The following is a 19,241-nucleotide window of genomic DNA, read 5'->3' as shown; positions in this document are numbered from 1 at the left end:
GCTAGTTGCTAAATATTTACCAGTTTATACCTGATTAAATCTATTTCAAAGCCATACATCATTGGACCTGGCTTTGTGTTAATGTTTTTTAATGTCTATAAACAACATTGTGGGCCAAGACAAAAAGTCAAGGACATTAGGTACTTGGGGTAGTGTGACTAAATTGAAGTGTTAATTTTCTGACCAAATAGGTAGCCCACTTATGATCTATATTGTATCCAATATCTAAATCAGATCTCACATATAGATCTGAATATAGAAGGCTCAGTGTCCCATTTAACATCAAAGAAGCATTGAACATCAAGTTTATAGAATAATTGGTCTTAAAACTAGAGGAGATAGGTACCTTTCAGATGCTGCAATCATCATTGCCAGCCTTTAACATGTCTGACTTCTGGTCAGACCTTAAATAGTAGGAAATATAGATATACTTCTTCCATGTCCTGGACTGGGATTACATATAGCATTCCTAGTGGTTCTCTCTGTTCTGTCTCTCACTTATTTAGGGTAAGGAACAAAGGATTTGAGTCATTTACTGTTGTTTTTCATGCTGGCAAAATTCACCAAGCCACTGGCAACCTTAACTGAAGTTACGTCTTTTCCTGTAACAATAGGCTTTATAATGTTTAGGTCTTACAAGAGGGAATTAAGATTTTATATAATTCTTTTTTTTTCCATGCAAGTGATTGTTATGACCAAAGAATTCACCATCAAGCGACCCATCTGTTGCTAATGAGCCTCTACACCTTTACTCTAGCTATATAAGACCTTCGGTAGTAAAAACGTTCTTTCCCCAAGGAACATTCAATGCTTTTCTAGCTTAACAAAATTGTCCGGAATTTGCATTCCAATGATACAACCTTTGAGAATATAGGGTCACCCCTATACTAAAATTAAGCATCAAAACAGGACTTCTGTGGATTATGGGCATATGACTAGAATTTTATGTTTTAGTGTTATTAAGTAGATAGAGAAAGCATCTATTAAGCAAGCACTTACTATGTGCCAGCCATTGTGCTAAAACACTGGGAATAAATATAAAAGCAAACAAGATAGTCCTTCCCATAAAGGAGTTTACATTCCATTGGGGGAAGACAACATATGATACTGTAAAGGGAAGTAGGGAAAGAAGGATACCTATGAAGGGGCATGGAGAGCAGAGTGGAGTGGTGTATAATTCCCCACTAGATAAAGCAAAAGGCTCATCTGTCAGAGACAAGGGGACCCCAAATGGAGTAATTCCTGTTTCTTCATTCTTATTTGGTACATTTACATACATGTAATGTGTTTTAATCTACAATATATATGCATCTATAAGATTTATCAAGAGTGAGATAAAGAAATATGTCTACTTTAACATTCTCTGTCCAAGATCTTGAATCAGTCATTCAACAAAATATTTATTAAATAGCTGCCAAGACCATTCTGATCAATACACTGATCCAAGAACTTACGATGAAAAAGTGCTAACCACCTCCAGAGAGGTATCTGATGAACTCTGAGTGCAAATTGAAGTATAGTTTTCTCACTTTTTATTTTTCTTGTTTTTTTGGAAATATGGATAATATAGAAATATATTTTACATGATTTCACATATATAATTGATATCATATTGTTTGCCTTTTCAGTAGATGTGAAGGGGTGGGAAGGAGGGAGAGAATTTGTAACTCAAAATTTAAAAAAAGATAATAATGTTGAAAATAAATAAATAATAATTTTAAAATATATTAAAAGATGAATAGCTGCCAAGGGAAGTACAGATTTAGATAAGGTAACGTCTCTTGCTCTTAAGGAACTTATAGTAGTTGAGTAGGACACAAACAGATAGCCATAAAACACAACAATAAATGCTATGTAAAGTCTGAAGGGGAAAAGTCAGTATCAACTATGAGGAGAAAATAAAAAACAGTCCTAGAATCCTTGGGATATTTGTTTCTCTGGGAAAAAATGACGCTTTTCATGCATTGTGGAAGACATGATAAAGATGAATTTTAAAACACCATGAAGAATGCCCAGTATAGGCCTAACACGCAACACTTAATCTCTCTGCAGACCTAATCAGTTTTCAGACGGGTAACTTGAGAATCCTTAGCTAGTCAGAAGAGTTGGACATCCCAATTATGGACTCACTGTGTAAATCATTTATAGTCCAACTGAGGGCTTAAGTCAAACTTTGCCAGATATGTTTGATAGGAAAGCCAATTGGGGAAGCCAGTAAGAGATGGGCCGAAGGATTGGAGAGAATTTCAGATTGCTCTAATTCATCTGTCCATCACACTGTGCAGTCCTTATCTCAGAGAAACAGAAGAAACTGGGCTCCAAGTGGAAAACTGCAAGAAGCAAACTTTAAAATATTATAGTAATAACAGGCATGGAATTTGAGAACTCAGAGTGTTTATTTGATTTTCACTTTGCCTTTGGGTTCTGGGACCAGCAGACTACCCATTTGCTCTGAGTAAGAGGCAATTGTTGAGCTCCAATTGACACTACCAAAAACTACCATTGGACTGATGGAAGCTGGAAGTGCCTGGGGATGAGTTAAAGCAGAACCAACCCTATAAAGAAGGCTAGAGGGAACTTGCAAAGAACAGCAAGTCATAAGCACTAAGTACTTCTGGTCCAAAACTATATAGCCTGTCCTAACTTCACTTATTTCCACATGGAGGTCCCCTGACCCTCAACAGAGAACCAGAGAAAGACCTGTTAGATTTAACAAAGCAGGAGAGGGCCTCGAATACAGTAAAGTATCGGGCTGTGGTCCTTTGAACATCATGGGTACTTTAAAAGGGATTTAAACTTTAAAGACCCAAAGCCAAGTCAATGACTTAGGTTAAAGGAGCAGGGTTCCTGGCCAGAATTTCTTTAATGTTTAAAAAGCTTTAGCTCAGGACTGGGCAGTGTTTCTTCCCTGAGGAATCACAGCCACGTTGCTTTCCCAGATTCCCAAGGATCTGTATTATAACTTCTCTCTGCATCTGTAACAGTCAAGTACATGAGCAGGGCTGGCCCGGCAAAATTGTGAAGTAGGGAGTTTGCCTTCTAAAGTCCTCTTTCCACCTCACTTTTCAGTTTATCCCCCTCCCTTTTCCTCTAATCCTCTCCTACAGAAATTTAGGTCTAAGAAAAGTCTTTATACACCATGCAGTCAAATCCTATCATTTTGCAAACGATGAAAATGAGGTATATAGAGATTGTGATTTGCTCAGTGTCATACAGATAACAAGTAGAACAATTGTTGAAGGTCAAATACAGGAGCTCTGACCACAGATCTGTAGTTTATCTACAATATGAGCTGCTTCTGAAATTATTTTTTTTGTTTTGTTTTTCAGTTTACTAGCTAAGTGACCTTGGTCTAGTCACTTAATTTCATTTATGAAAAACAAGGATAATAACGTTCATACTGCCTACTTTACAACAGTGTAATGGTGGGGAGGGGGAGGGAGAGGGGAAGGCCTTTTGTAAACAAGAAGGAAGTTCAGAATTATCTTTATTGACCATTGATAGTGTTATATCAGTGTATGCTCGTCTAATTGTTCTGATCAGCCACAGTCAGACATACTTTACCCCAACATAGTGATGTAATTTTGGTCCTCTTTGAGAACAAAGGAAAGCAACCAATATTCCCCTAAATGATAATGGCTTACCACAGAGATTTAGCCAATATATGTGGCCATGAGAATTGTCTCCTGCTAAAGGAATACAGAGCAACAAAATAATTCACTTATTAGCTATATGATGTTAGCAAGTCATTTACGTCTCTGAACATCAGGTTTTCAATCTGGAAAATTAGGATATTGACATTTTTACATGATTGTAAAAAAATATTTTCAACCTTTAAGAACTTTATAAATTTGAATGATGACTGTGTTATCACTCACATATCACTCTCAACCTGAAGAGCTGTCAAACACCTACAGGTTCTCAGAATGTCAGCAAATAGCGGTGCCAAGTTAGTGATCATCATATTAAGTCAATCATGAATCTTCTAATCATCTTTGGGTAGGATGAGAAGTTGTCCATGTAAGGAGAGACTCAGATGTTAATGGGATATGAAGAAATGGAAAATACCCAATAATTAGTATAAACCAAATAGTTCTAAGAGTATCTTTTCAGGTTAAGAAGTCCCATCAGGTTAGTTTGAGTAATAAGAGTATTTAATAATGAAAGCTTAGGTCTGCAGGTGAGGCAGGAGGGATGGAGCTGCAACATTAAAATGAAGTAACTTACATTGTTCTCAAAACATGAAAGAAAAAAGGGGCTGGTAAAGGAATGTTTACCAAATATAACAGGAATGAATTGATGTGGGGAGATGATATTTAATCTTCCAAAACTTTGTGATAAACAATGAAGATTAAAAATGAAAACTTTATTGAAAAAGTTTACTTTCCCCTCAAGCTTTTTTTTCCTCATAAAACCCTGCTGTGTGAGCATCAGCTTGAAAGCAACACACCCTATTGACACATGGTTTTAAAGACTAATTTCAAAAATAACAAATGTGTAACTTGAATGTTTTTGATTTGATCCAAAAATGAAATGGATGTAAAACAGTATCAGAGAGGAGAACTTATCCATCCTCCCCCCTACCCCTTACTGAGCAGTCCCTCTGCCTTTACTGTTCCAGAAAAAAACTTCAAAAGAATTCAGAAAGTGAAACAGTCAGAAAAGCATTTATCATACATTTATTGTGGTATTTACTTGGCATCTTAAACATTTCTCTCGGTGTGACATCTATTTTGCACATATGGGTTACTTTATTATTAACACATAATGAAATGATTAGATGGGCAATAACATTTCAAGCATCAGCATCTGAAAATTAATCTCGCCTTCTAAATAAATCTATACTCATTCCATAAATTCAGCTTTCAGCTCTCTAATGCCCAGACCTGACCTATATGCTAGGTTCAAATTCTTCTTTCCCATATGTTTGCATATTTGTACTGCAAATAAATGCAGTACAAATTATTTCATTCTTACAATGATAGAAACCTCCTGAATCCAATGAACAATTAATTCTTAGAGAAAAGTGCTTATTGCTTAAAAAGCTATTTTACAAGAGCAGTAGTCCTGAAAATTGATTTTATAAACAGACACCTTGATTTTATAAGTACTGCAAATGGTCTCTTTGATTTATTTAATCGAGACCAGTTGAAATCCCTGAAATTTAAAGAATAACACTATGCTTCCCCCAGGAGTTCTTAACCATTTTTTTTTTGTATCATGGATCCTATAGAAGTCAGATAAAGCCTATGGATTGCTTCTCATAAACATGTTTTAAAATGAATCATAAAATGCACAGAATCACAAAGGAAATAAATTATATAGAAATATAGTTATTAAAATATAAAAAAATAAATTCCTGAGGATAGGATGGTCAGAAAAGCTACTCACTCCATTCCCTATTAAATAACAGTACAGATGACTTATTTGCTATATTTCAATTAATTAAAGAATAGGACTAATGATAATTACTATTATTATTATTATACTAATATTTATATGCATTTACTATTGGCCTTTGATATTGTCATTCATGAGAGCTTGTGGCAAATCATGGCAAAATTTGGATGCCCAGAGAAGTTCATGAATATTATATGTCAGTTTCATAACAATATGCTTGCATGAGTTCTGGATAATCAACAATGCTCTCACACTTTCCCAGTCAACAATGGAGTGAAACTGGTCTGTGTGCTTGTCCCATGCTTTTTAGCACTGTTTTCAGCAATGCTAATAGGCTCCAATAATGACAAAAATGACATCAAGGTCAGCTACAGTACTGACAATAAATTATTTAACTTGAAAAGGCTACAAGCCAAGAATGAAGTAGAGGGAGAGGTGGTGTGTGACTTTTTTGTTCACAGATGATTGCTCATGCAATGCAGCCTCTGAGGCTCAGATTCAACAAAGTATGTATCGACTGTCTAGTGCTTGTGCTAATTTTGGCCTAATAATTAACACCAAGAAAACACAGGTACTCCACCAGCCAGTACCATACCAAACAAATATGGAATCACCAGTTATAGGATATGGAGAATTTTTCTATACTTTGGATGAGTTCACTTACCTTGGCAGTATACTTTCTAGGAGTATACACATAGATGATGAGGTTGATGCAAATATTGTCACAGTTAGCTCAGTGTTTGGGAGGCTCAGAAGGAAAATGTGGGAGAGATGTATTAGACTGCCTACCAAACTGAAGGTCTACAGAGCTGTTGTGCTGATTTTATTATTATAAGCCTATGAAATCTGGATAGTCTGCCCACACTATGCCAGAAAACTGAATGGCTTCCATTTAAATTGTCTTTGGAAGATTCTAAAGATCACCTGGAAGAATAAGGTTATAGATACTGAGGTCTTTTTCTTGACCTGAACTGCCAAGAATTCAAACTCTGCTGAAGAGAATGCAACTCTTATGGGCTGGCCATTGTCAAATGCCAAACATATATTTGCTAAAAGGCTATTTTATAGGAAAACTCACACAAGGCAAGAACTCACATGGTGGTCAGAAGATGTAATACAAGGATACTCTCAAGGTCTCTCTGTAGAACTTGAGAATCAATATGAGATATGGGCAACACAGGTACAGGACCACCCAGGATGGTGTGCCCACATCAAGGAAGACATTGTGCTCTATGAGCAAAACAGAATTATAGTAGCTCAAAAGAAATATGAGATGAGCAAATTTAGAGACATCTCCACTGCAAATGTTCACATGGACTATTTATAGCTGACCTGTGGGAGAACCTTCCAAGCTCCTATTGGTTTGATCAGTCATGTTCTACTCACTGTACCTTGACCCCAACATAATGATGTAATTTTGGTCCTCTTTGAGAATAAAAGACAATAACCAACCATTTTTCCAGAATGCTTAACTTGTTTAATCTTCACAACCTCCCTGGGAGGTAGATGCTATTATTATCCCTATTTTAAAGATTAGGAAATTGAGGCAAACAGAGGTTAAAATATCTCATCCAGGGTCACTCAGGCAGTAAATATCTGAAGCATCATTTGGACTCAGGTGTTCCTGATTCCAAGCATGACACCACTGTGCCACCTAGCTGTCCCTAAGAAACCTGGACAAGTAAAAGCTGATTCATTTGAAGCATATGAATGCTGCATAGTGAATAAGGAAAACTTCAAAAGACTTCAGAGGTGTACTCTTGGCAGCTAGAAGTCCTAGATATTAGAGAGAGAGAGAGAGAGAGTGAGAGAGAGAGAGAGATGAGATAAGACAATGCTAAAAATGGGCTATTTCACAACGTTGTCTTGCACATCCAAAACTAATTTGTTCCATTAGAACTTTACCCTTTACCCTTTACCTTTTTTATCCTACATTTACAGGAAATGTAGAGAGTACAACCAAGAGCATTTTCCTACTATGCTTACTTTCCAGCCTGCTCAACCCCTGCTCAACCCCTCCAGTGGAGGGAAGGAAAGCTTCATGCCAGAATTTGTTTCTTCCCTCGTCCTGTCCTATCCCCACCACTTGAGGCAGGAGCATTATTTTCCTTCCTACCTGGCTAAGCCCCCAGAGGAGGTACTGGACTACACTTAGAATAAAATTATTTCTTCTTCAGGAGTGCGGAAACCTCCATATGAACTTATGACCACTTTCTCCTCCTCCATTCTGCTTATTCCACTCTTAAATCTATCGATTATGGTTTTCCTGCCTTGGGCTGGTCCTGCTTGGGGCATAAGTTAGTCCCAGTTCTGCAGACAATTCAATTCATAACCAACAAATAAAAGTAAAGTCTTGCTATTTAATTCAGGAGCTCTAGATGTTTGACATTTCTATCCAAAGTCAATTTTTGTGACCATCACAAAAACAGCAACAAACAAACAAAAAACTATTAATAGCCTTTTCTTTTTTCAAAGAATATGCTACAATGATATATTGTCTGCCTAAAGCCTGTATCCGTATAGGCTCCTGTCATATTGGCCATCCCTAGGACTTTGATTCAATTTCAAAAGGAGAAAAATGAAGATGACTTCAGGTGTCACAATGTAACATACGCATCATGATTTAAGCAACTTTGGAGGCTACATTGACTCAGGTCAGTAGGATGTGGTTTAGAAAAGACTTCATCCCAGCATCTAGTTGGCCTAGTAGACCCAAATAATTAACAATTACAGCCACGTGGCACAATGGATAGAGCTCTGGCCTCGGAGTCAGGACGACCTGAGTTCAAATCCAGCCTCAGGCACTTAACACTCACTAGTTGTGTGACCCTGAGTAAGTGACTTAACCCTGATTGCCTCACCAAAAAAAAGTATGTTACTAATTATCCAACCTTATGATAGGCACTATGGGAGCTTAGCTGTAAAGGAAGCCTAAGCTGTTCTTAAGTAGTGAGGCGGTATAGCAACAGAGTGCCTGACGTGGACTCAGGAAGACCTGGGTTCAAATTTTGCTTCACACACTTATTTAATTATATAAAACTATATAATCCTGGGTAAATCAGAGTTATACCTTTCTCAGACTCAGTTTCCTCATCTTTAAAATGGGGATTATAATAGTATATATCTCATGGAGTTGTGAGGAACAAATGAGATAACCTATGTAATTTGTACTTTTAAAGCACTACATAAAAACTATTATTATTATTATTATTATTATCTCTGCCTTCAGAATAATAATAACTAATATATAGAGTTGATCGGGAGGGCTGATCAACTTGATGAGGTCATTTCCCCTTAGCAGGAAGGAAGAGTAAACATAGCTTCTTACAGTGGAAGGAGAATCAGATATGGAACTAGGAGATCTGGGTTTGGTCCTAGTTCTATTACTATGTTTGTGACCTTGGGGAAGTGTCACTTAGAGTAAGGTTAAAAAAGCCAGCTCTTTTCAGAACTTCAGAAGGTCCTTAGTGACTGGCCACATGGAGGATATAAGAACTGAGTGATTCTTGAGGAAATATAGCTGGTTCCTCTCACTGAAAGTGAGAGTGATCCTCTCACTAGATTCCTCTCACTGAAAGTGATCCTATCACTAGAGACTAGTGAGGGAGACAGGAGGGGAACATGGAGCTTCTATGAATTAACTACTCAGACAGGGCTTTGTGAAATCTCACAAAGGGACTGACATCTTCTCCTTTCTAGGCACCATAGCAGCATCAGGGTATTAGTTCCTAAAGTAGTTACAGTGGCAGCCCATACACAGGGGGAATGATGACTCTCAGAGAAAGACTGCCAGAAAGAGAAGGGCCCAATTGGCCATGAATGAACCCCTCTGTGTAGGTGAAATGTAAAATAGTAAATAAGCAGCTCTATTGCTAATGCCTCAAGCAGGCTTAAATATCAACCTCTCTACTGACCATAGTCATCCTATAATCCTTTATTGCTTAGCATTGCCTTTCTGAGTGGGAATAAAATGGTCTATTCCATACCTGATTCATATTTGTAGCCTAGGTATTACTTTACTCCCTCCATAGGAACACTGTGTTCCTGGGGAGATCCCTTAAGCTAGAGACAAATTAGACTTGTTCAATAGGAATTTGAGGTGGGAGTGGCCTTTAGAATTGAAGTACTGGAAGCCTGCCCCCCCCCATTTAGGAAACTGGCATTTACAGAACCCAGGGTAAAACAGAAGAGCAGGTCAAGAACAAGAATTTGGTGAGGATCCCTGACCCAGATGGTTTCAGCCTAGCAATGCCTGGCTAGCCAGAGTTTTGGCCTATCAAGATACCCATCAACCACATGATTTGATAAGGATTGGCCTTTTGGGCGAGCTTTGATTTTATAGGGTGCTTCAAAATTCTAAGTGCTATTTTAATCTACTAACGCTTGAAATGGCACTGAGATTTTTGGGATACCTTGTATGTCAAGGACTCTATGACTCAGACAGGTATGAACATCTATAAGAATATTATCTCACATCTCTATGGATTGATTGAGTAGGTCTTGAGGACTTCTGTGTAACCTTAATGTGTACAACTGTCTCTATAGAGTGAATAGGAATGATTTACTTGTCTTGAAAATGTGAAAATGTTGATCAGAATCACCACTTTTTGCACTGAGTCCATAAAAGAGGAAAGACAGATTTGCCAAAATCAGACTTTTGAGAAAATCCAGAGAAATCTGAGATCTGAAATCTTTTAGTTTAGAGTAGGAAAGAATGAAATTTTTCCATCAGGTTTTTCATTTGTAAAACATGGTAAATAATATTTGTTCTATCTTTCTCATGAGGTTGATTAAAATAATATGACAATAATATGTGTATAAACACACTCACACACACACAAACACATATATATGTACATATATATATATAGAGAGAGAGAGAGAGAGAGAGAGAATCTTTTCCAATTTTATTTGTTTCTTCAAAAATTATGTAGGTACAAATGTTATTATTGAAATATGGCAGTTACTTTGTGGTGCCCAAGTCATGTGATATCAATTCAAAAGGCTCCTATATAGCAGAAGTGCCAAACACTTGGTCCATGGGCTACATGCAGGCTGCAACACTTTGGAACTACTCCTGAACCAGATCAAAACGTAACTGGAAAAAAATAATGAAATAAATAAAGCATAGACAATGTTAATATGTAGTTTTCTAAATCAATGTGTACACACAAAGGTCCTTATTCATGGCTTAGTGGCCTCCATTTTTTTTTTTTTAGTTTGATATCACTGTTCTATAGGATACAAAAAAATCATCTATCCATTGGAGGTAATTGAGAGACTGGGTAAAATTTATGTATACAAACAAATCTATAGTACTTCAGCATCCTATATTTCAAAATTCTTCCTTTCTTTCCCTCTCAGCAATGTCATAAAGCAAAATAATTGAGATAAGATTAGTTTAGCTAAATGCAGAACTGAAAATCATTGATTAAACTTCTGGGACACATTGAGGTAGCTAGGGCCTCTGTAGTTTGCTGTGATCAAACTACATCTGGAGTGTTATGTTCAGTTCTGAGCATTACAGCTTAAGAATGTATTTGACAAGCTGGAATGTGTACAGAGAAGAGAGACCAAGACGATGACAGGTAGTGTGTGCTGGAGCTGACTCATATTGGCTCTCAAAAGCCAATTGTTAAATTTTCAGTAAGAACACTTACACCTCAGAAATGGGAAAATGCAAGAAATCAGAGCTTGATTTTTTGTTTCTGTTGATTGTCTAGACTTAAGAAAGTTATGGGGGAAAAGTAATAATCCAGATTAAATTTAGAAGTGTGTCATGAATACATTTGTTTGATTTTGGTTTGTTTTCTTGGAGAGTCATTTGTTAGAGTGCACATCCCAGAACAGGCCTTGAGAGAGATGGTACTATATCCTGAGGATTGGCTATACAAAGCTAGGGATGCCAAACCCGGGGAATAAAATACCTAAGAAAGATGTTACATCTGTTTTCAAATAGTTGAACTGCTATTATCTGAAAAAAGGAGGTAGACTTGTTTTTCTTAGCCTCAGAAGGCAAAGTGGAAGCAAAGAGTAAAAGTTTTAGGGACAGGGATTTAGACTCAATGTGAGGAAGAAACTTCTTGGTTTATTAAAGTAAAATTAACTAATTTCAAATATAACAGTGGAACAATGGGACTAGAAGTGAGGAAGATCTTACACTTACTGAGCTATGTGACCTTTGGCATATCATTTAAATTTGTCTCAATCCCCCCATCTATAAAACAGGGATAGTAATGACACCTACCTCATAGGATTCTTATGAAGAACAAATGACAAATAACACATGTGAAGGACTTTGTAAACCTTAGAGTGCCATATAAATCTTAGCTATTCTTGGTGGGCTTCCCCTCACTTGAGCTCTTCAAGCAAAAACAGTTGGAAATATTGTAGAGGGATTTCTTGTTATGGCACAAGTAGGAAAATATGGTCTCTTAAGTCCCTTCCAACATTAAGGTTAGTTGATAACATAGATTTTGAGTTTAATGTGGTAAGTACCAATGATCATTATGGGTATATGGGCATATGGGCAGCTAGTAATGAATAGAGTGCTGGGCCTGGAGTCAGGAAGGCTCCACTTCCTGACTTCAAATCTGGCCTTAGATGCTTATTAGTTATGTGGCCCTGGGCAGGTCACTTAACCCTGTTTGCCTCAGTCTCATTATCTGTAAAATGAGATAGAGTAGAAAACAGCAAATCACTCTCACATCTTTGCCAAGAAAACACCAAATAGGGCCATGAAGAGTCAGACACAACTAAAAGGACAGAACAATTAAACAACAAACCACTGACCACAGCACTAACTATACAAGATCAATTGATCAAGAAATAATAATTTGCAGACCCACTATTTAAAAGGCATTGACTTAGGTATTATCAAATAAATGCAGTGAGTCCCAAAGTCAAAGGTTTCAATACAAATTCAACTCTATTTCTGGAAAAAATTAAGTGAGAACTTTATTTAGAATAGTTTCATCATATCTTATGTGTCTCTGTGAATGTACAGAAGGAATATACGTACACAAAAGAAACATCTATAAATGTGGACTTTAACCCAGGTTCTGTCTTCTACCTTTCCTTCTCTCTTTTCTCTCTCTTCCTCAGCAGCTCATCCATTCTCATGGACTCATCTATAAATTGCTTCCTTACTTAAATACATGTCTTCTCAGGCAATAGGTTAAATTCCTGAGGGAGGAGACAATTTCTTAATCTTCATTGAACTGTGTGAATTACTTAGTATAGTGCCTTGTATGTAATAGGGGTTCAAGATATGTTTATTGAACTAAATACTATTTATCACTCAATAAAAATCCATTTGTAAAGTAAAAGTTTGCTCATGGAAATCTTCCATTAAAGAGGAAAAACATACCTATACAACCTTAGCAACTATATTTCTATAAAAAAAAATTATCTCGAAGGACCAACAAAAAACCTTTAGAGAAAATAAGACTACTACAGACTCAGGACACAACTGAGTTTTAGCTATACAAGAGATTCTACAATTTGTTAAAATTTTTCAGATGGATATAAAATGACTCAGCAACCTAATTCCTCTGCCAAAATTATATAGGATATCATACACATGTACGCACATATATATGTATACATGCATACACATATATGCCTAAATTTATTTTTATTCACTAATTATTTAAATAACACCTTATTCTCAAAAAAAATACTAATTCAATAATAGTTGGTAATTTCAGAATGTTCTATAATAATAAATCTGTATTGAATTGAATTGGGATCACAAGAAAATATAACAACTTTAAGTTATATTGTATATCACATTTAATTTTTCAGAGTGCTTTCAAATGTTAACTCATTTAATCTTCGTCACAAGTCTATGCTTTAAATTCCTTTTCTCTTTCCTCTCCTTTCTTCCCCTCTCCCCTCCATTTCCCTCCCCTCCTCTCCCTTCTCCCTTTCCTTCTCCCTCTTTTTCTCCCTCCCCCTTCCCCTCCTTTTCCCTTCTCTTTCCTCACCTCTCTTTTTCTCCCTTCCCCTCCCTTCCTCTGCTCTCCTCTCCCTCTATCCACATGGGTATCATACCTTTACCTAAAGTTCCCTACACAAAATAATGTATTTGATAGCTGAAACTTCCCAAGATATCTTGGGGTTTACTAGTTAGATATTCTTTCTTAAGGACCATGCCTTAAAACCAACTCACTCTGACTCTGATTGATTAGCCAACAATAGGTTCCAGTCCAAGCTCCTCTGTAGTCATTGTTTTGGCCATGATGGCTCAGAAGGAATATAAATAGCAATTGTTTCTGTTTTGACCAGAAATCCTGATTGTTTTCTGGGGGGTACTAGGTAAAAGAGGCCATTCTTTGTCTCATTTCTTACCTAAACTTAATTACTGCCTCAGTCACACTGAGACCTGGGAAAGACCTTAGCTTAAAAAGGGCAACGTCTCTCACTGCATGGGGCCATCTCCTGTCCTCCTGATCTATGCCTTCCCACTGGATCCAGATGGCTCTGAAGGAGAAAGTGAGGCTGGTGACTTTGCACAGTCCTACTTCACTTAAATTCAATTCATTTGCAAATCATGATATTATCTATATGATGCCAGGGTCTTCTTTAAGAATGTAGGACACACTGGGGCAGCTAGGTGATGCAGTTCATAGAGCACCAGCCCTGAAGTCAGGAGGACCTGAGTTCAAATCTGGCCTCAGACCAAACACTTGTCACTTACTAGCTGTGTGACCCTGGGCAAGCCACTTAACCCCAATTCCCTAAAAAAAAGTAGGACAAACAACAACAACAGCTTCAAATATGGAAAATAAATCTGAACATATAATTCTTGGTTTTGGAAAAAAGACATAGAGAAGATGAAATAAAATGCCTTTCCCCACTTTTTAGAGGAGGCCAACTATACCTATGGAACATTATATATCTTGGTAGTCTCAGTTGATATGTTGATTGGTTTGATGACCTGTTTTTATCCCCCCTTTGTTAGTCTTTGTTACAACAGATTTCTTATTGAGGAGTAGTAGGGAGTATTCAGAATTAAAGAAGATGTAAACACAAAAGATATTAAAATATATTTCAAAAATAATTTTCAGGGGAGAGTAAGGGGAGAAAAATCATCTACTAACTTCTGAGTTTTGCTAGAATTTAAACACTTTTGTTCTGGTAAGAATGGCATACTAAAAGCTCACCAAAAATAAACTCATCATTATAGGGAATGAAGTTTCCTTTGAAATATATGCAAATTTTATTAAAGACATAAAAATTTCCTATTAATTTGATCTGTTCTATAATCTCTTCAGTATAGAGAGTGTGATTTTCCTCCTTATTTCTCTAGGAGATAAAGGAAATACTTAAAACATCCAAGTTGCCCTTAATAACCTATTGTGAATCACCCATGTATAATCTAAATCTTTCTTTAAGCTACTTAAATGTTTAGCCTCCTCTTAAAGTCAAAAGTTCTGTGAGGAGCTAGATCCTTATAATTGTATTAATTTCATCCAGGTGTTTCTAGTTATAATGATAACAACAACAATAATAGTTCACATTTATGTAATTCTTTAAGACTGGCAAAATTGTTTTTTTTTATAGCAACCTTTCTAGATAGGTATTACAAGTATCCTTACATTACCCCACAAGGCTCAGAAGCAATGTCACTTAACCAGGGTTCACACAGGAAATAAATGTCAGAGTTAGGACTCAAACCTGCCATTTGCCACCTATAGGCTGGTAGAATAGTCAGTAAAAATGAGCGATAGTTTATGGAGTATATAAGAAGTTCAACTTGGGACATACTGATTTTCAGGTGCTAGGAAATAACTGAGTGAACATACACACCATAGTTACATTTTTTGACTTGTGTTCTTCTGATAGACCTATAATCCATAAGTTGTCTCAAAGACATCCTGTCATTGAGAGCAACATGTTTTCTTTACATAGAGGTCATGTTTTCTTTTAATGTTACTGTTTTCTTCTCTTCTTTCAGATTGTCCTTCATTTCTGTGTATTTTTGTTCTTAATCAATTGTTTTCTCTTTTGCTTCTTTGGTGAAAGTCACCATCATGGATTCAATGTTTCCCCCCCCCCTTATTCTGCTAATTGTTTCCTCTGTGCAGGCCATGATTTCTGCTTTTGCTATTTCTATTTCTCTACTGAACCTTCAAGAACATCCTGTCCTGCAGTGGTTCTACTTTTTTTGCTTGAGAATCCACAGGGTCCTCTGCCTCATCATATGTTGATTCATTTTCCCATGTCTTGTAATATTTATTCAGAGACATTTGAACTCATTTAGATTGTTTTAGAAAACATCTTCTCGTCTATTATTAACACTATTCTGTTGGATTACCCTCTTTTCTCAAGATTTTTAATTATTTTCTTTCCCCTGAGATCTTTGATAATTTCCACCATTTTTACCCCTTTACATTCTCCTATTGCTCACTTTCTGACTGCTTTTCAATGTTGTCTCATTCTCCTCCTAAGTTAAGGAATTCACTTTTCACCAACCAATCTCATTAGTGACTTTTAGGGTAATAGAACTGTCAATTGAGTACCATTGCCCCTTCCTTCAGGCCTGATGGAGCTCCCCCTAACACACACACACACACACACACACACACACACACACACACACACACACCCCATATATTCTGGCACCCTGTCCCAATTCCCTCTTTTCCATAGTTCTCTCTGGGTTGGCAGTACTACAATACAAGATCCTGCTACCTCAAGGAGAACAAGTTTGCTACTTCCTATATGTACATCTCCTTACACAGTGGGGAGAGAGGAGTGGCAGAGTTGAGTTTCATTGCTTCTTGCCATAGAATGGTGGAGTGAAGGCAAGGGCAAAGGATTGTGTTGGCAGAGAATATAGCAGCATGAAAGGAATTGCTGAGTGGGCCTCAAAGCATTGGTCATGGATGTCCTCATGTAGTATAGCTGAATATGAGGGTTAGTGGGGGATGGGAGCTAAATGAGAATGTTGCAGATTAAGGCTTAATTTTCTCTGCTTTTCCTTACCTCATTAGACTTTGCCTCTGGGGAGAAGAGCTATTAATTTATATCTTGAACAAAATTATTTTGGAGATGTTTAAGAGTTTTTGAGGATTGGAGAAAATGCCTAGTCCTCATATTGTTGATGAGGTGATTGATTTCATTAGAAATAGAATCATGGGAGAGGTTGGGGATGGAAATACAAACTTAGGAGCCATATGTATACATGTAATGATTGAATTCATAGAAGTGGATGATAGTCTCAAGGGGGAAAGCGTTTAGAGACAACAGAAGAAAACTAAGAAGAGAACCTTGGAGGATGGCCATATTTATGTGACAAAAGGAGGTGAGCCAAAAAAGAGACAGAGGTAAAATAGAGAAGTAGTATGAGAACCGCGAGAATGCATTCTCATGGATGCCAAGGAAGGTGAAAATATCAGGTAGGAAAGAAGAGTTTGTTCAGTGTGTCAAGTGTTGCAGTGATATAAGCACAATCAGAATAAGAAAAAAAACCAAATAAACAAATAAAACAAACAAGCAAACAAACAAACAAAAAAAATGCATTGTCTTTAGTGATAAAACCATCAGTGACCTTGGAGAGAACTGTTTCAATACGGTGGTAAAGAAGGAAGCCAGATTACAGAGGACTGAAGAATAAATGAGTGATATGGAAACAGTGTCAGGAAATTATGATTCCTTTTTTCTAGAAGCATGGTCATGAATTACAGGAATATTATGAGAGCTTGAGATGGTATCTGGGTTATCCAAAGTTCATTACTTTGAAATGCAGAGTTTTCCATTTTTAGGTAGTTCTCATTGTCATAAAGTGTTTCATTGTACTGAGCTGCAATCTGTTTTGCTAAAATTTCCACCCACTAGTTCTAGTTCTTCCCTATAGAGCTGTACCAAATAAATCTAATTCTTCATTAACATAATTGTCTTTCAAATATTTGAAGAAAGCATAATGGACCTCCATAAGGCTTTTAACTTTACTAGAATAAATAACACCAATAATTTCAACCTTCCCAAATAGGATATAGTTTCCTCATCCTTTTTTGTCACCTTGATTTCCATAATTGATTATAATGTTCTAGGTATTGTCTGACCAAAGGATTATGACTCCCTTGTTCTGGATACTTTATTTCTGTACATTTTATAGTTTAAGACATTTGTAATATCTATGCCATAGCATCTAGTTACATTGAATTTATTTTCAATTAAAAACCCAATTAAATTCCATGAAATTCTATCTACCAGGTGTCCTGTAGTTGTGTAGTTGATTTTTTCAAGCAAAAATGCAAGATTTCATATTTACCACATTATATTTCACATTATTACTTTTGACCAATCATTTCAGCCTCTAAAGATTTTTTTCAATATATCTTGATTGTCATTGAACATACCCACTATTCATCTTAGCTTTGTGGAGTGTAGGGGCTAGACCTGTGATTTTTTTTGGTATAAGAGACCCCCATATAAGAAAACTATATCTCCTCAAGTAGGTTGGCACACCCTCTGTAACATATTTCTAGAGAGTTGTCTTGGACACTGAGAGTTTAAGTGACTTTCCAAATGTCATTTTTATGCACACACAGATATATATACACATATACACACATGTATACATATATATCATATGCACACACATATACACATGTATATATGCACGTATGTATATGTAATATAATATAGATATACTTATAAACAAGTGTAAGTACACACTTGGGGATAAAATTATGTATCATGTGCACATTACATACATATGCATTATACACATGTATATATCATACAAATGCATAATATATGTAAATAATACCATCTATCATTTAATGTGTATGTGTTATCCATCATGTAATGTAACACAATGGATTACATAACATTCATAAGGTATACCTACATGCATATTGCCCAGACATGTACATATATGCAATATGTCCACACACATCCTTATGCCTATGTGTCATGTGTGTATGTGTGTTACATGTGCATATACTCATATACATACACATGCATGTATGTGTATGTATGTATGTATGTGTGTGTGTATATATATATATATATATAGTGTGTGTGTGTGTATATAATCACAAACTGATTAGAGAGGGCACAAAGCCAGGATATGACAGAAGTATGACCTGAATCAAGATTTTATTAACTCTAATATTATATCTCCATCCACTTTGCCAAACTACCTTTTATATTATCTATAGTTTCATTTAAATTACTAACAAACAGTTACACAGAACAAGGTTGAGGAGAGAGCTCTAGGGAATATCATTAGAAATTTCCCTCTAGATGGACAGTGATCCTATTGTCAAGACTTTGGCTTTAGTTGTCCCATTAACTTAAAATGTACCTTACTTTTTCAGACATTAGATAAAAAGGTATAAGCACATAAAGATTTTTGGACACAGATCCTGCTGTCTTGGAGCCTATAATAAATTTATAAGAGGGCAAAGACAGAAATAAACAAACAAATAAAAAACTACGAAACAAGGGAAAGGTATAAGAGCAAATAAGTCATAGAACAGTCAGTAGGACGTTGGGTTTGCATTCAGAAAGACCTAAGTTCAAATCTTATCCTATATACTTAATAACTATAATTGTAACCCTAGACAAGTCACTTAAACTCTTCATGCCTCAACTTCCTCTTTTAAAAAAGAATAGAGCTGGACTTGAAATCCCCTAAGATCCATTACAGGTCTAAATTGGTGATCTTATGCTTTTATATCCAGGCAAAGTACTCTGAATATTTATAGTTCTACTCATGGCACTCTTCTATTTATGGTATTTAGAGATATTCTATTACCCATCATATCCATGCTTCTTTTTCCCCTCATTAAAGGCCCTCCACAATCCAATGCCACCTGACCTCC

The sequence above is a fragment of the Vombatus ursinus genome, unplaced genomic scaffold (assembly GCF_900497805.2).
Source record: "Vombatus ursinus unplaced genomic scaffold, bare-nosed wombat genome assembly UNPS02014945.1, whole genome shotgun sequence".
NCBI lineage: Eukaryota > Metazoa > Chordata > Mammalia > Diprotodontia > Vombatidae > Vombatus > Vombatus ursinus.
Note: the sequence above shows the minus strand (reverse complement) of the source record.